Source organism: Pipistrellus kuhlii, unplaced genomic scaffold (assembly GCF_014108245.1).
Source record: "Pipistrellus kuhlii isolate mPipKuh1 unplaced genomic scaffold, mPipKuh1.p scaffold_m20_p_22, whole genome shotgun sequence".
Classification (NCBI taxonomy): Eukaryota; Metazoa; Chordata; class Mammalia; order Chiroptera; family Vespertilionidae; genus Pipistrellus; species Pipistrellus kuhlii.
The window spans coordinates 6,555,223-6,574,426 of NW_023425521.1; the positions used below are offsets into that span (position 1 = coordinate 6,555,223).

A 19,204-nucleotide genomic window follows, 5' to 3' on the forward strand; every position below is an offset into this window, starting at 1 on the left:
GAGAACACCAGGGAGGGAGGGCAGGTGAGTTTCGCCTTTGCTTACAGTGCCCGACCTTCCTTCCTTCCAGAGAGAGGGCAGTCAGCCCTGCAGACTTCCTGCGAGGTAGAGTGTGTCAGCACCAGACACAGGGAATCAGAGACTGGGAGCCTAACTGACTTTGTTGGAAAGACCCAGAAGACGGGAGGGAGGCTGGTATTCCATAAGCTTGGTAGGGGTTGGAGTCCATAGTATATTTCCTTTGTACACTGAAGTAAATGCTCAGTAAACATTGTCTTAACGAGGTAACGGCTGAATGCGTCCATGGTTGAATAGGTAGGTGGCACCGTGAAATCATGGAGGGCAGTAACAATCCTGCCAACAAGTGCCAATATAATGTAGCAGGAAACAGGAAGTAAAGAGAAACCAGCACTTAGAAACAGATGTATGCCAGGCACTGTATTAAGGGACTCATATATAATTGTCCACATACTATCAAGATTCTGTTTAATGCTTAAAATTTGGGAGCTAGACAGCATCATGTAGGATTTCTGCAGGAGGCTCTGTCTCCCACCAACACCCATGGGTGATTACTCTGCAAAGCTCTGTGTGGAAGAGCAGAGTAAGGGTGAAGTGGTTTCTGTCCATCGGAATCTTATATTTTTTTACGTGAGATGTGTGAAAAGGAGCTACATAAACACATAACTGGAGTATAATGGGCCAAGGAAAGGAACGGAGAGCCCGGTAACTCCTCAGAGGGATAATGGAAGTCTTTATGGAGACATGGAACCCTATTTGGCTCTTACAGAACGAGTAGGCACTTTCTAGATAGACAAGAGGGAGGAGACATACAGGTGATCGTGTGTAAGACGCTGAGGGACTATCAAAGGATCAGGTGTGAGTGGAGGTCATGTGGTGGGCAGGGGATGAGTGAGGCAGGTGGAGACTGGGTGGCTAGGACTTTCAAGGTCATGCTTTAGCCTGAAGATAAGAGTTCTGACTGGAGACGAATACATCTGACTTCCATCACAAAATGAGCATCCTGGTGGAGCCCTGCTGCTTCCAGTGGGTCTTCCGGGATTTTCTCCGCTGTTGCCACTGCTCTAAAATGCAGACCTGATCGACTTTCGCGCCACTGCCCCCCCCCCCACTTCCTCTACTCCTCCATCATGAAAACACTTCAATGAGTTTTTAAATTTATAGATTAAAGACAATCTCTTAGGCACAGATAGATCATCTAAGAACCTTCTTATCGGATCTGAGTCTGACTTTCCAGAACACCTTGTGCTCCAGTAAGGACCTGCATTTCCCCTCATGCCTTTGCACAGGCTGTGCTGTGCGCCCTCCATGCCTTTCCCAGCCTGACCAGCTGGAGCGCCGGTCACTTCCTCATGCAGCACCTTCTCGAGGCCTCAGCCTTCCAGTCGAGGTAACCACGCCCTCCTCTAAGATGCCTTGGAGTCAGGTCTCATGCATCAGATGATCGCCACCATCAACGACAGACATTTATTGTGTATTTCTATGCATTAGGCACTCAACTGCACCCTTCCATGTATTACATTTCATTTAATCTTCCTACCAACTCTGTGTGATACTTTTATGACTATTTTTATATGAAAAACCCGGCCTAGTGCGGTTCCTATCTCACCCACAGTCACACAGCTAATTAGTAGCTGAGCTAGAACCCACACCTAGGTCTTCCTTACCCCAAAGCCCCTGCTTTTACTTCATGATCATACAATATTATAATTATTGATTTACATATTGTTTTCTTCTATTGGACTGTGGGTCCCCAGGTTGCACGTTTTACTAGAGATCGGTGCTATCTGATGAGTAATGGTACATCATTACTTAGCTGAAATTTGCAAATGTTACAAGGGTTGTTTTTGCCACCATGAAGGCATTGTTTCCAGCTTCATCAGAGTGTGTGTACCACGTGACACTGGGCTCACCTAACCAGAGCTGCACCTGCTCTCGGTCAAATGGAGATAAGGGGCCAGGGAGTAGTCCACTTTGTCTTTTAAGAGAGACTGGGGTTCCTACTTCTACCAATCAGATAAACTGGGAGTAAATATTATCATGGCTTAGTCCACTTGGACATAGGTGAAAGTAAAATTTCTGCTAGAAACGGTTCAACTATCTTTCAAAAACTTAAGTATGCTATCCTTAACACAAACTCAACACACCCTTAATAAACTATGGGGGGAGAGCAATGGGCTATCAAACCCAGCAAGGGGAGAACTTCAATTTTTTCTTTCACTATTATTTTTGCTGTGTGCCCTCCAGGAATGTCTGGGTGCATTCTTTATAAAATGGTTGCCCAGAACTTTCTTAAAACACATCAAACTAACAAAGGTCAAATAAAGAGCAGAAAGATTTTGTTCTTTCAGTTGAAGACATTTCTTTAGTATTAAACAATGACTGAAATCTAGAAGTATATTCTGATGGTGTCTGCAGAGAATTCCTGGTAGAGAGTAAAAGACAGAAAATAAAGGTGGCTGAGGGCTGTGGGACCTTCCCTCGCTAGACAGCTTTCTTCTCTACTTCAAGGATGCCCGGCCCTCAGCATGCAGAAAGCTGGATGCACGCATTCTGCAAAGTGGTTCCCTCCTCACCTCTCCCCCTCAATGCTGAGCCCCTAGTACCTCACCAACTTAGTCTACTCTACCAAACATGAAGGACACATTAAACCCTTTCACCAAGGAGCTTACAATTTTGTTTGGAAGCAAAGTTATCCCACAAACATCACACCTCCAGCTATGGGGAAACTGAGTACATGTACAATAGAAACGTGGGGGAAGAAGATCTTTCTGGCGTGGAATTGTGTGGGAAGAGCTCCGGAGAAGGGAGATGCTGACTGTGTCCCAAAGGTGAACAGCAGGAGGACGCACAGAGATCTGGTGAAAGGACACTGCAGGTTTAGAGAAAAGCATAGGCCAAGGCAACAAATAGTGTGGCTGGTGTGGGTGCCGAGAGCACCCTGACACCTGACGGAGATGCTGAGGTGTGTGGAAGTACAGTAATACCGACAGACAGTCCTGGCTACAGAAAACTGTGGAGGTCTGCAGTGAGAGGGAGCCAGTGGGTTTCTTCAGCAGAGGAAAGCGTGATGTCAGGGCTGCATATCATACGTTTCTAAGGAGGATTACTGAGGCAGATAGGCCAGCTAGACAGAAACCATTTCATCCAAACATGAGGTGATGAGAGTTCAAACACAGATGAGAGTGGAAATGAAAGCCATTTTGGAGGTAGAAACAACACACTTCATGATGAAGTGGCTATAAAGTGTGACAGATAGAGAGATAATGCCAAGGTTTCCAGCAGTCTTGTCTCAATCTTGCTGATGCTATCAACTCAATGTCCTCATGGACACATATCTCAACATGTCTGGCTTCCTGGTTCTCACCTGTCTTAGCTTGGGCTGCTAAGCAAAATACACTGACTGGGTGACTTAAGCCACAGACACTTATTGCTCCCAGTTCCGGAGGCTGGAAGTTCAAGGTCAGGGTGGCTGCCGCAGGCTCAGGTTCTGGTGAGAGCTCTCCTCCTGACTTTCAGACAGCCACCTTCCTATTGTATCCTCACATGATGGAGAGAAGCAAGATCCCTTCTTATAAGGGCACCAATTCCATCACGAGGACTCTACCCTCATGACCTAGTCACCTCCAAAGGCCCCACCTTAGAACATCATCGCAGTGGGCTTTGGGCTTCAACATATGGATTTGGGAGCAAACAAGCATTCAGCCCATACAGCCCTTAATTTTAATAACTTCTAGACCTCACTAGAAACGTTCTCCACCCCTACCTGCTTGTGTCACTTGGTGGTCTTTATGTTTGCAAATCCAGCCTTAACACGCTGCTGACACAGGAGGTAAGGCCAGGAGGCACATTAGCAGCCGAGGCCAGCAGTGGACAGCTAGCTTTCTCTTACTCTGTAGACCCCGGGTCCAGGGGTGTCGGCCCAGGCCATGGTTTGTTTTACTCACCCAGTTCAGGAGCATGACCAGCCTCCCCCCTGCCTCCTGCTCGAGGTCCTGCTAGAAATCGAGTTCGGGCCAGTGAAGTAGGAGCCCGGGACTCCTGCAGGAGCGCCAGTGGAGAGAAACTTTCTCTTTCCTGCTGATCAGAGCCTGAAACACCGGCCCTGGAACTGCTAGCCGTCATCTTGCAACACAAGGGCATAGCTTGCAGGAATGGCGCCAATAATAAGGAAAGAGCAAAAACACGGAGACGGAAAACTGGCTGTCGGTCACATAATTTGAGTAATTGGATTAAGCCTCCCTTGAAGCCAATACTACTTCTCAGTTACATGAACCAAAAAATTGTTCTTGTTTAAACCAGTGTGAGTTTCAACCAGTTACTTCTAATGGGTTATTTGGCCCTGGCTGAGGTTCCCTGCCAAGGGCCCTGACTTTGCACCCAGTGAGCTGGCCCAACTAATGAGCCAAAGATGTAATGATGGCCACGATTTAAACAGCCCCACCCACCCGCTGGACTGGATCATTCAGCCCCGACATCTGCCCCAACTGCCTGGCTACCCCCTCACTGTCATCTGTGGGACAGACAACTCTGGCGGCTCAGAGAGAGCCTCCCAATCTCCAATTCATGCATCCTGCATGCTGACTTCACCTAGCTTTATAGACCAGCACCTCACATTGTGGGGCCCCCTGGGCCAGCCAGCTTGGGGTGCTCCCACCACCTGCTCTCTCCTGCTGCTGCAGAAAGTAACACACAACCATAAACACACACACTCCTCCGATAGGGCCAACTACAAAGTCATGCTCTTTCGCCTCTGAGGACCTTCTCTCCCGCTGGAAAACCTTGTACAGGTGTGTTTCACAGTGTGTGGGCGCCTCTTACCCACAACTTCTTTCTTACAAGAGACCGACACACCCAGAGCCCATATCGCTGCTGATGGGCCCATGCCTGGTCTGGGTGATCAGGACCAGCAGTGCATGCTTGGCGAAGCTCTGAGTAATGCCGCTGGAGAACCGCAGCAAATACCCGCCTGTGAGACCAGGGCTTGTGTCACTTGCTGTCTTAATTGACACAGCCAGCAAAGCGCTAATTGCAGAGAGCAAGGTTCAAATCCATGAAGTAGGTAAATGGCAGTGATGAAAGCACAGAGCCGCTTGAGAGCCAGCGTTGCCCAGTCTCCTGAAAACAGAACCATACTGCTGTGAACCAGAGAAGTTAGGATGGCCTGCCTTTGTTTTTGCTAAAATGCACTAATAAATAATGGGCTGTTCAATTGATAATTAAAGAGAGAGAGAGAGAGAGGCCTTCACTTCTGAGCTTTGGTAAGTGAAGTGCTATTCCTTTCTGATGAGTCAAGTCCGGCCGGGCACAGTCAAGGTACTTGGGTTTCTTTGTACTTCTCTCCCCTTTATTTCAGATTTTATATGAATGAAACACGATGAGTAATTCCTTCTCTTTGGATCCTTCAGGATATTATTTAAACACTGGCATCTGGTCTGAGGGAAATTTAATGCTAAGTCAGAGGAGTATTTGAAAAATAGCTTACATCTGGTTTTGTGCTCCCCGTCCCTGGAAGTACACAGCACAGAGGAAATGAGCACATGGCTGGCGCGGGCCCGGGGCTGGTGGGGCTGGTTCCTTCGCTGTAATGCATACCACAGCGCTCCCTTTTATAAAGTGAGGGATTAGTGCCACCTTCTTTGGAGCAATGTCGTGACCTCCGTAATGCTTCTTAAATTGAGGACAATGATGGACCTACCAAGCCTTAACACATGATTTAAATCTGATCTGACAGAACTTAAACCCAGAAGTCCAGAAGGCTAATGGTTGAACAAGCTTGGGAAAATGTCCAGGGAACCAAATGTAGAGACCCAATGAATTACAGAGAGCAATCACAACTTCAGGGTGAGGGGTTGAGAAAGAAAATGGTATTTCTGAGTCGGTCTATGTGGTCTCATCCTGATGTATTAGAAAGAAAGCACCCCCCCGCCAAAAAAAAAAACAAAACAAACCCACAAAAACTCCAAAAAACGAAAAACAACCCTAAAGATAAGTAAAATCCCACCCAACCAAACAAAATAACAGGAAAAAAATCAATTAACTCCCTCCCCGCCTCCAACTCCCAAATCCTATAATCCTTTCTTTACCTCTAGAGTTTTTATATTAAGGATATGCATTTAAAAAACATTCCTACTCTCAGGCAGAAAAAAATAAAGTCTTTTGAGTGGAGTCTCACAGAGACTAAAAGTTAGCAGGTATATTTTAAATTTCATGCATTTAGTTAGGAAAAAAAAGTGGAAATAGGGTTAAGATCAGTTTGTAATACTTATTTATCAAGGATAAGTAACTTGGAGAACCAGGAAGAACAAAGCACCCAAGGGTGAAGCTCCTGTAGCACCCATCCGGGCCATGAAGATCTTGAGCCTCTAGCCACCCGGGACACAGCCACTGTCAAGTGGGCCAGTACCTAGGACACGACTCTGAGGGGAGTCACTCCATTTCAGTAAGCTAAATGGCCGGGCCAGGGTTTATTCTTTATTTTGTTTTTAGCTTGTAAACAATTCACGTGTCAAAAACATCTCCGTAGCTCTTGGACTCTCTCCCCGGGCCCTCTAGGTATGCTGAGCTGCTCCAACACGTGGTAAGCCCTGGGCTCCCAGTCAGGAACTCCCTACCCACATCTAAGAGAGCTTCTTACCCCAGTGACTTGTATTTCAGCATTTTAATTTTTTTTTTCATAACCCCGCTCCCTCACCGGGAAAATCCTCTGTTTGTAGTTAAGCACTAAAAGTCTATATAATTCATAACCACAAGGGCAGAGAAAACTCTAAAACCACCTGACTGCATGTGGCTTTTGGTGAGCAATATTCCCAGGATTACGCAAGCTGAAAGGGAATCAAAGCACTCTCTACAGCAACACAAGTTAGACCTCCTTTCCCTGCTTTCCTGGTATGAAGAAGAGAGGCTGCCTTCCTCTCCAGTTCTGCTAAAGTGGAATGAGTTCTCTTCTCTCAACTCAGTGCTACTGATTTGTAGGAGTTGGTACCACCCTTTCAGCCAAGAACAGGTTTGGACTGGCTATTTTGGATCACCAGGCCAGCCCCATGCCACACTGTCCAGTGATGCTTTTCTCCTGGTGTCTCTTTTTCCCACTCCTCCTCCCAAACTCCCTCCACACACACACACAACTTGCCCTCCTCTGCACCCCATTCTAGTGCCCAATATTTCCACATTTCTCACCACGTTTGCCTAGCAGAACTTGCTTTTGGTAAAGACTCTGATGGGTGAACATTTTGAGGAATAATTTGTACTAATAATTCACTAGTTGAAAAATAAAGTTCTGGCCCCTGAAACCTGACCCTTCACCTCCGTGCCCATAATTTCAGTTTTCAGCAAGTAGGTAGAGGAAACCTAACATTGGGGAGAGGAGCAGCTGGCCCTTCTCTCTTCACCAAAATCATGAACCAGTTTGGCTTTGCTTGGTATTAAGAGAAACTCTACTACTACTGCCTATTATTTAATGACTGATCTCTCTTACCTTTTAAAGGTTAAGGCATTGAACCCCAAAGCTTTGGTATCACAAGACCAAAATCAAGGTGTTGGCTGGCGTAGACCAGTAGCTGGCAAACCCATTAGACAACAGAGCCAAATATCAATAGTACAACGATTGAAATTTCTTTTGAGAGCCAAATTTTTTAAACTTAAACTTCTTCTAACTCCACTTCTTCAAAATAGACTCGCCCAGGCTGTGGTATTTTGTGGAAGAGCCACACTCAAGGGGCCAAAGAGCTGCATGTGGCTCGCAAGCCACTGTTTGCCGACCACTAGCCTACACTTACCTGAGGGCTTTTGGGGAGAGTTTGCCTTCGAGCTTGTTAAGATTGTGGGTGAAATTCAGTTCTGGCTGTAGGACTGATGGCCCCATTGCCTTGCTGGCTGTCAGCAGGAGCCTCTCTCAGCCCTGTAAGGCCTCTTGCTTCCTCCCCTTAGAGTCTCCTCCCACTTAAAATCAGCAATCCTCTCACTCTTGGGATTTCTCTGACCTCCCTTCTGCCACATCTATTCTGTCTCCAGCCAGAGAAAGTTCTCTGCCTTTAAGTAGCCATCTGTTTATGGGGCTCACTACCACAATAATCTGAGATAACCTCCCATCTTTAAGGTCACTGATCACTAACTTTAATAATACCTGCAAAGTTTCTTTTTGCCATGTCATGTACATATTCACAGATGCCAGGGATTAGAGAACCAAGATTCCTGGGGGATATTCTGTTTAGCACAATCCTTACCCTATGTAGTATACAACAATAAATCTGAGATGGGTTAAAGAATTAAATGTGTAAAAAAAATTCTTAAAAGCATTAGAAGAAAATAAAATATATTTTATAATCTTGGGGTAGGGAGGACCTTCCTTAGCAAGCTGAGAAACCATAAAGAAAAGTAATTCTCAAAAAAAAAGAAAATATTGAATATAGGAGTTAAAAGATAAGCAACTGGGGGGAAATATTTGCAACTTATTTGACTCATAAATAATTAATAAACAGAATGTCTAATAAAACAAATGTCTACAGATTAAGTTACAACAAAATCAATAGAAAAAATTAGCAATGAATGTGATCAAGCAATTCACAGAAATGCAAATATCGTATTTCCACTTCTAGTAATAGAAGCTCAGAGAATTATCTCCCAAGTCTGCTATGAAGTATGGAACTAGCAAGGCAGGAAAGACATGGGGCTCTGATGCTAGAGCCATCAGAAATCAAGACAGCTTGTGAGCCTGGCCCTGGGAGACATTTTTACACAGGGCTTTTGCCAGTTCTAGAGTGGTTGGTGAGAGGCTGAGAAACTGAACAGATCTCTTAACAGCCTCACAAAAAAGCCAAGGAGACACAAATTGGGGTGGAGGACCCACTAAAGGGGAGTGTCTGGTAAATCCCAGGCTTTGGGTGGATCCCAAAGGGCCACACCCGAGGAGTAGGAGTGAGCTGGACACAGACCAGCCCTCTCTAGAACTGGAGTCTACTTCAAATCATCTCAGTCCCTGAGAGAGGATGAAGGTCACTTGAGATGGCATGTGCCACCACCTGGGAGCAAATGTACTAGTAAACCCTCCCCGGAAAATTAACATTATCATAGGTCTCAATTATTTCTATAAAGTTCCATATAAAGTATCTGGCACTCAATCAAAAATAGCCAGATTCAATATGAAAGCAAGGCAATATGACCAAAAGCCAAGAGAAACAAGATAAGGAAATAAGATGCATGTGAACTCTAGATAATGGTTATCAGACCCAGATTTTGAGAATACCAAGATAAATATATAAAACAATAAGAAAAATGTTGTGAACTTTGGCACAGACTAGGAAACTAAAAAGGAGTTATGTAGAAAATACAGCTCTGGAAAATATACTAACCAAAACCAAATCTTGGTTTAATATCAGATGAGATATAGCTAAGAAGAGAATCGTAAACTAGAAGCTGGATAAAAGAACATATCTACTTAGAATAAATACAGAAGGTAGGGAACATAGCTAGGAGGTCTACTAAGATACATATACTTATAGCACCAAAAAGAGACGAGAGATTTAGGCAGAAGTTAAAATATAAAATCTGAACACTATAACCACTAAAGAAAGCTTAGCCTAATTAATTGAAAAACCTTCCAACAAAGAAAACTCTAGGCCCAGAGCCTCATCTACCAAACATTTTAAGGAAGAAATATTACCAACATTACACAAACGATTCCAGAAGGCAGAGGTCAGCAAACTTTGATAACAAAATTCAGTGAGAACATTAAAATAAAACAAAATTATTGGCCAAACTCACTCATAAACACTGATGTAAAAATCCACGCAAAATATTAGCAAACTAAAATCCAGCAAAAGCTAAAAAGGGATAAATCATCGAGATCAAATAGGGCCCATTCCAGAAATGCAAGTTGAGTTACCGTTAAGAATCAGTCAGTGAAGTTCACTGCATTAACAGAAAAGAGGACAATCATATAATTATATCAAAATGGAAAAAAGGCATTTGATAAAATTGAACACCCATTTATAATTTAAAAAAAAAGACTCTTGGTAATAATAGAAATTTCCTTACTGTGATAAAGGGAATGTCAGCCACAAACATGGCTGTGAGAGCAAAACATCCACCAGCTGCCTCCTGCACGCCCCCACCAGGGACCCCAGCACATGCCTGACTGGAAACCAGCAACCTTTCGGTGCACGGGATGTCGGTCGTCCAACTAAAGGAGCCACAATGGCCAGGGTCATCCAATAGCCTTTTAAACTTCTGAATTTTTCTTTGTATTAAAAAAAAAATCACTTTTCTTTCCCTGTTACTAATTTAAACTGAAATATGTCGGGTGTCTCTAAAATATCTCTGTTCTATCATTTGTTTAACATAAACAGGATCAATTGCTTCTACCTGAAAATAGTTCTTTCTCAACAGGAAAAGGAAGTGCTTTCTGGCAAGACTATAGTAGAAAAGGAACCCTAAGAAAATGGCATCTTAGAACATTTGATATGCTTCTCCGAACCTGACCAGCACACTTACTTGTCATCAAGCATTTCTCCCTGGTAACCATGCTGCCTCACCCCACCCTCTTTTACCAGCTCTGTGTTTATCTCTCCTTTTACTTCTTCCATCCAGCTGTTCACTCAACCCATGAATTCTGTGCTTAGTCGCTGCCAGAAAAGTAAGCCCTGCTAGGACGTTCCCTGGGGACAGAATCTGCTCTTCATCTTCCTGGGAGACGCTCTGCAGCCCCAGGTCTGTGCTTGATATGCTGCTTGTCCACCTGCTGTCAAGGTGCCACAGAACACAACGTGGTGGTAAGCTTTTGCCCTGCTTTTTAAAAAACTGTCTCCACAATTTACTGATTTGGAGTAAGTCATTTGTATGCAATTATTTTGGATTACAAAAATAATTTTTAAAAAGACTAAAATGAAAGCCAACACTATAAAAAAAAATAAAAAATAAAAAAAAGCAGAAGGTCGCACCGCATCACTTCACTGTAGGAGTGAAGATGGGCTCCAGCCAGGGGCAGTCACTAGCGGGCTGGACCCCAGCATCCCTGTGCAGCCCTGTGGCCCCGCCCTGCCGTCACCCCAGTGCTCACTGCCTGGCCTGGACAAGGAGCCACTGAACAACATAGAAAATGCAATGGCACAGCGCTGCCTTGCTGACACTTGGATCTGACGGGTCAGCAAAGTGCAGGATTGAAAACACGCAGCACTGCTTCTGGGACCCGCCTCCTCTCCTCCCAGCACAACAAGCCCAAGGATGTTCAAAACAAAGAGCAATCTCAAGAAAGCGATGCAGAAACTCCCAGCACATCCCCCTCAGAGGAGCTGCTTTGTTATCCTCTAAAAATGGCCCTGTGATCATCGTGTAAGTGTTAAGAGGCGGTTTAGGGTACAAATGTCTAACTTGCTTTGACACTAAAATCACCTAGACTAATTGATCTATAAGGAACGCTTGGGTGAGATGCATATTTTAATAAAAACCCTCTTGTCCCTGACACTGTGCTTCAAGTGCTTTTCAGAATACAGGCGAGTGTTCCAACTCTCATTGACAGGAAGATGTGGCCAAAATTAAATGTGGTTGCATCCTCCTAACGACTCAGATTTTAGAATGATGCATCATACCAGCTGTCTGGGAACAAATGTGTTTTGTTGGCATGGGAACAAAAGAATTAGTCTGAATTTTGTAAATAAACTGTGGTTATTAAAATTACTTGAAACAAGCCAGAGTAATAACCATTAAACATGAAAAGTCAATAAAAGGCTTTGAGTTATATTTCTGTTGCAATGATAATTCTTGTTTTCATAATGTGTGTTAGGGTAAAACATAGTTTTGAGCTGTTAGTACTTTTACATTTTAAAACTTCATAGTCTTAGTTGTTGACTAACGCATCTACAGTAAAATTCATTATTTCACTGCTGATGCATTAGTCAACAGCAGCTAAGACTGTGAAGTTTTAAAATCCTTTATGGAAAATGGAAATTAAAGGCTTGGAAATCTGTAAAAAACGAATTCTTCCTTTCAATAAATGTCACAATTATTGCTTGATTTTCTATCTACACAGCATCTTGGTCCCTCTTGATGAGACTGAGGTGGCTTAAAGATAAGCAACGCTGTCCAACGAACACTTTAAGCATACGGATGCAGGTTCTCCTAAAACCCATGTCTCTCCCATAGGTCACTGGGCATTGTGAGAGGCGAAGAAATTCTTTGGGAATACAAATGCTAATAGTGGTAATGGGTCAACAGGCAGACGAGCCAAGGCACTTCAGAGATGTCTAACATTACCCCAACAGCTACCGATACCGAAGGGACATTTTATTCTTAAACCAGGCAGCTGGGAAGCAGCAGAATGCTGAGTGATCTGCAGAGAAAATAAAGGGCCTTGTTGGTGTCCGCCCTGCTCTGCCTCGGCCACGTGGTGGAGGAGATGTAGAAGGAAAGTCTGCCCTGCTGCGAGCAGAGCAGCAAGGTGGGCTGTGTGGCATTTGCACAGCGTGGAGGAACCCAGAGGACATTACACAAAGAGAAATAAACCTACAGAGAAGGAGGGTCTCACTTATCAGTGGGATTAAAAAAGAAAAAAGTCAAACTCATAGGAACAGAGTAGCAGAGTGGTGGCCCGGGGTGAAGGTAGGGGGCATGCGGAGATGTTGGTCCAGGGCATAAACTTCCAGTTAAAAGACAGTCCTGGAATCTAAGGCTCCCATGGGGACTACAGCCAGTAAGACAACTGTTGTGCACTTGGCAATTGCTAAGAGAGTAGATTTTGTGTTCACACCACATACAGAAAAGGAATTAAGTGAGCTGATGCATGTGTTAATTAACTTAATTGTGGCAATCATGCCACAATGTGTTATCAACTCATCACATTGTGCATTTTAAATGGTTACTAGTTTGTCTGTCAATTATACCTCAATAAAGCTGGAAAAATTGCTGACAGGAAAAAGAGAAAAGGTGGCTTCCTGGCAGGGTGCTGGCTTTGTGGCTTCTCTCGGTTCCCCTGAGGTACAAGCCCTTTGGTGAGATGGTGTCTGGGAGCACAGATAGGCCATGAGAAGGTTCAAGGATCCTCCTCACCCCAGATAAAAATGATAAAAGAATAGCTACCATATTTATTGTAATAAAAGTCTAATCAATAGTGTATTTAGAAAAAGTCTATTTAGGATACATTTAGGAGGCACAATATAAGGAGCTGTAATTACACAAGTTCGGTGGCCTTTGCTAGTCCTGTTCCTTAAACTCCCTGTAGCATGTGATGCAGCCTCCCCTTCTTTCCCTTCCTCCCTCTCTTCCTCCCTTTCTTCCTTCTTTCCTGACCTGTACCACGTGGGCCAGGCTAAATGCTGGATATAAGGATATGTATGACCGTCCCAGCCTAGGAGTACACCCTCAAAGAGCATACATCTCTCATGAGAGTCTGATGGGAAACCTTTTGTAGAGGTCACAGAGATACCGTATGAGCTCAGTGAAAGAGGAACATGGGTGGGCAAGATCATCAAGGAGGAGCTTCAGGGCAGCAAAGGCTTTCCCCCTGAGCAGAACAGTCCAAGCCAACATGTGCTGCTGGATGCCATGAAAAGGACAGATGCACCCTTTCTTTCCTTCAGAGCTTCCCGTTGAGTAGGAAACTTTAGTCTGTGGTTTCCTGACAAATTCTCTGGCTCTACTCTTATCTCCCTGACTATTCATTCCTTTGAAGTCCTCGTCAGTGCCTCCCTGCACTCTCTGGTCCCATGTACGTGGTCCTCTTATCTGTTCTTCCTTTTCAATGTTGCCACACCCAAGGGGTCTGGTCTATCCCTAGGAGATGACCCAGAGGTGTTCACGTTTCTAGGGTTCCTTCTTGAGTTCTGCAGTCAGCTTTTCAACTAGTGTCTCCAATCGAAGGTCCTGCTGCTATAATAGTACCTCTGATTTGACATCTAAAAATTGGTGCTGTCAATGTCCTCTGCACACCAGCTTATCAACTCAAACACACGGGGCTATTTTCCACATGTTCCTTCCTTCTGGGCTCTAAATCTTTGTGAATTTCAAGTGAGTCTTCACATCTATTCCTTTCTTTCTACTCTCTTTGACAATAAAGGAACACCTTAGAGATAATGTGGGTTAGGTTCCAGACGCCCGCAATAAAGACAGTATCACAATAAAGCGAGTCGTAATCTTTTTGCTGGTGGAGGGTTATGCCCTCAGTTTGTAAAAACACATCTGTGAATCGCAACAGAATGAAGCAATAAAAGGAGTCGGCCTGTCCCCAGTCTGGCTGGTGCTGTGACCTGTAGAGCCACACCCGCTGGGTTTGACTCTTTCATCACTTGTTCATCTGCTGCCATATTAATCTTTCTAAAGTATAAACTCGGCCAGGTAATGCTGCCCAGTCAGAGAAAACACCTCACAGCTGACAACCGCTTTCTGACCAGGCTCTGAATCCTCAGTATTGCACCCGAGACTGGTCGCCAGGGGCCGTGCGGTGCTCAGATCACAGCAGACAGTAAGGCAGGCTTCTCTGTTGTTCCTATAATGGACGACATGAGCAAAGCTACCTTTCTACCGCACGTCTCCCCTCCTTCTGTTCCAATGTCCTTCCTCTCTGATGCTGCCTACATGCCCTCTCCTGTGAGTGGGTACAGCCACGCGCACTCCTCTGCATTGTGCTGACGGTTTCTGAAGTGTCTCACACACGTGACCTTGTTTTGCTGTCCACAGCCACCCTGTGGGAAGGTATGAGCACTGGCATTTAGGGACCTGGTATGGAGCGGTACGGTGCTTGCCCAATGGCCAGCAGGGACAAAGGCAGCCTGAGCACCAGCAGTCATCCCCACTGGGTCTCCCTCGTCCTCAGCCTCTCCTGCCCCAGCCCCTGCCTCGGGCTCTGGTAACTGGCTCGGGGACAACCTCTGCCCTCTTCCCAAATACACACGATTTACCTCTGAGGCTGTCTTTGCTCCCTAGCTTCTCTCTGAAAGTAATGGATGTGTGTAGGCCTGAAATATAAGGTAGGTTGCACCAAAGATGTGATTGAATGTTGAGTACAGCTGACTTTTTACTATATATTTTAAGACAACTTATGAGTTACTTGTGGCTGCACAGTCCAGCCCCTTAACACCGGGAAACACTAGGTAAGGGGCTCAACCAAAGCAGCTGGTTGCTAATAACACAGGCCAGAAGGCAGAGGCCCTCCGGTTGTTGCCCGGGCAATAATGCCCGGTGGGTCCTGAGAAGGCTGGTAGAAGTGCTGCCCCCCTTGGACTGCCCAGAAGGACCCGGTTCCCTTGAGGGCTGCAGGCTTTTGAAACAATGTGTGTCAGCAAGTGCAAAGCCCTGCCTGGGCCATGGGACCTGAGTGAGCCCTCACCAGCTGAAGGTCCCCCTCGTCCTTCCTCACAAGGGCAGGGAGGATGGATGCAGGACTAATCCTCTGTTCTTCCCACATTTGTGATTCTGAGCCTCTGAGCCATTTATAAGAATAAGAAAGAACCTCCCTCAAACTCCATGCATGGAGTCTACATTTTATACGTGTCTCCTCTGTGCTACTAAACCATAAACTCCTTCCCAACCCAATCATCTCTGTGTCTTCTCAGCACCTGCCATATGCCGCCACGAGCTCAGGGAAGACAGCAGGACCCTGCTGGGAAATGCTCAGCACCGTGTTCATTTATTAGGACATCTCTGGCTTTCTGCCTTTTCTCACTAATTTATCTAAAATAATTTGGGAAACTGACGGACTGATGTAGTCAAAGCCATTAATACTTTCAACCTTAAGATACCTACTTCCACCCAGAGTATCTGCTGTGTGTACACTATTAGCTACATTATATTAGGTCGAAATCTGACATTGCTCAGTGCCTCTGTGACAAGTGTACACTTTGTACCGTGTTAAGAATACCAAGTGAATTTTTAAACTGTTTCTTTTCCTCCCTGTCTTTTCTATAATTTAGCAGACCGGATTATCTTGGCCAGGGTCAGCAAATTACTAGTCTCATTGAGAATGATGAAACACTGTTTGCTTGGGAAAGTGAGGGTCAGTTGTACACATAGCTGAACCGAGCCATACACAACATGGACCCAAGTTATGTAGGTCCCTCCAATGGGAAGTGTCATTGCCGGGAGCGAGCAGGCCACATGCGGCTGGGCAGGAGCCATCCTTCCCCAGGCCAGCCCTGCTGTGAAGGCTCACATCTTTTCCTCATGACTCAGTTTCTTTGCACAAGGAGGAAGCTGGGCCAGAGCTCTGACCTTCCCTGGTTTGCTGCAATTAAGAGATTCCTGCTTGGATCTTATCGGGAATCAGAAATTATTAACTCCTGGTATGGCTAAAAATAACGATGATTTCTAATGACTTTACTACTTATGAATTACAAGATAAGTTAGTGTTTCTGGAAGGCTGGCTTAGATAAGAGAGTTAGGGTTTCCTAATTTTATCTGGCTTATCTTGAACCTGCATACAGAGCAAATTAACCCTCTGTAGCTACGATGAGCAAGCCTCCTCTGGGCGCGGCGCTGACTGACCTGCTGAGGGAGGAGTTAGGAGCGTTGATGGCACCAAGGCAAGGGGTGGGCAGCAAGGATACCACCCATGAGACCTGATGAGAAGCAGCTTTTTGTTTTTAATTAAAAACACAACTTTTAAAATGCCTCATTCATTTTTTGTTTTTATAGAATCAAAACATAGGAATTTTTCCTAAATGAAAAACAGCAACAGTTTAAGCTTTTTCTTTTCTTTTTCTAAGTGAGCGAGTTAAAAAAAGCAGCCCAGGAAACTGTCCTTTGTAATCCTGCCAGTTCCAATTCTAACTCTTTCTGTAACTAGTTCCAGGATAATATGTGGTTGAAAGGAAGAGAAGAAGTTTTGAGAAGCTGATCTGCACACGTTTCAGTCTTTTGGTTGGCTGATGTCAGGCCAGTGACTGGGACTACACTTGCTTTGACATGCAAAACAGACAATCATATACAATAATTTCAAGATTTTAACTATTTGCCCTGGCCAGTTTGGCTCAGTGGATAGAGCATCAGCCTGCAGACTGAAGGTCCTGGGCTAGATTCTGGTCAAGGGCACATACGTTGGTTGTAGGCTCTATTCTGGCCTCTTGTACTGGCAGGTGCGGGAGGCAACCAATCGATGTGCCTCTCTCTCACATCAATGTTTCCCCCTCTCTCTGTTTTTCCCCTCTCCTTCCACTCTCTCTAAACATCAATGGGAATGGGAAAATATTCTTGGATGAGGATTATCAACAACAACAACAACAACAACAAAATAAATAAATAAATAAATAAATGCACAAATCTTTAAAAACGTTAAAAAAAACATTTTAACTGTCTAAGCAAACTCATATAGAAGTGGACCCTAAGAATGTACAACAAAATACTTCTAATTATTTTGACTACTTCTATTAGTGTCACAAATTGAAAGGGAGCATAGGTCAAATTCAGATAAAAATAGAAGTTGAATTAAATTCAGTATAAGTAGTATTTATCAAGTGCCTGTCATTTGCTCTTCCGTTTTGCTGAAGCATCTGGCATTTTTCCCCCAGCTACACCCTAGGATCTTGTAGAAAGGACCCCACATTTCATGGTTGCAAAGACTATGAACCATGCAGCTTTACCCATGGCTGTTTCCTGACATCTTTTGGTAAACTTGGAGCCCAATAGAAGATATCAGGAATTAGTGTAAGAAATAGTCTTAAAAGCTATTGTCACTGCAAAGATGAAAGCAACTTTGATGATCAAAAAGAAGTCAATGAAAAGAGACCAAAGTAGTTCCTGAATCCTGCCCTGTTGTTCATTTGGGATTTCTTCATTTCCCTACTCTCAGCACACGATGGAGTTTTCCGTGTGAAGTTTTGCCATGAATCAGAGCGATGTCAACAAAGTTTTACCTTAAGTCATATTTTATCACAAATTGGAGAAGCCAGGCCTCCGGGGAGCACTGTTTCCTGCTTTCAGGAAGCTTGGCTTCTTCAGTTACAAGGGTTCTAGACAGAGGTGGAGCCCAGCTGCCTCGGCGACAAGGAAGCCTGTGCCATGGCGCTGGACACCACAGCCATCCACGGAGGTGTTTGCATCTGTGGCCTGTCTGCTCTGCTTTCTCTTTGCTGCTCTCTGCCCGTGGAGGGTTAATGTGGCTGGCACGGGATGTTTCTGCCCTGCCATCCTTAATTAATGTACTTGCCCTGAGTCCGTTAATGCAGCTTTTTTATGAACTAGAAATGTAACTTAAAAAGTGTCATCAAAGGAGCAAAGGCTTGGCATTCAGATAAACATGGGTTTGAATCACCGTACTCTCTCCTAGTTCTATGGCCTTGGGCAGGTTCCTCAACCCCTCCAGGTTTTACAGCCTCTGTGCCATGGGGATGATAATGCTGGCTTTATATGGTTGTTATCAGGTTACATAAACTAACATGTATAATGTTTCTTGTACAGCATCTGTTATTTTGTAGGTCTTTGATAAAGTATAGTTATTAATTTTGTATTCTAGTGTTATCTTGTTTTGTGATTCTATTATTGACTGTATGACAGGCCCTCTGTAGTACATATATATGTATATTCATGTATATCATACATACGTAATCTAAACATATTACATGACATGTATGTTATGCTGGGTGAATGTTAGAGAGTAGGAAGGAATTATGAGGTCGTCAGTTCATTGGTATGAATACTCAGCACCTACGGGATGCTTCTGTCTACATTCTGTGCAGTCCCTTGCCTCGAGGTCCTGTTTGTAGGCACCTCCCAAGATGAAAAACAGTTCCTATTAGCCTTACTTCAGTGTTTACTCTCGCCACAAGGTCAGAGTGACTAACCGGACATTCTTGCACTGACTGCACTACCAGACGACAGGTAATGTGCGTGAGGCGTGGTGGCACCTTGGAGAATGTGAAAAATGCTGCACCAAGAGCTGAGGACATGCATTTATAAATCACTAAGACGCCTGAGCTCTTGATACGTTACTGACCTTTTCACTTAAGTTGTCAAAATTACCACAAATAACTCACTATAATGAGAAGAACCGAATAAAAAGAATCCTGCCATTTGAAAATGAAATAGGTCATTAGCTATCATCATAGCCAGATTATTCTGGTTAAATTTATTTTATTAATATAATGGAGAGAAAGGAGAAAATTCAATTCAAAAGAAAATGTGATTTCTGTTTCTCCATTCTAATACGATGACACGACACACACTGCTTGCTGGCTGTGGACCCAACATCCCTCTCTCCACTTCC

General features: G+C 44.4%; 1 protein-coding gene across 4 annotated transcripts in view; it reads right to left on the minus strand.

The window, feature by feature from the left end:
- The window catches only part of CEP112 (centrosomal protein 112), a 267,970-nt gene that overhangs the window by 14,054 nt on the left and 234,712 nt on the right, over positions 1–19,204 (minus strand). The window lies entirely within an intron of this gene.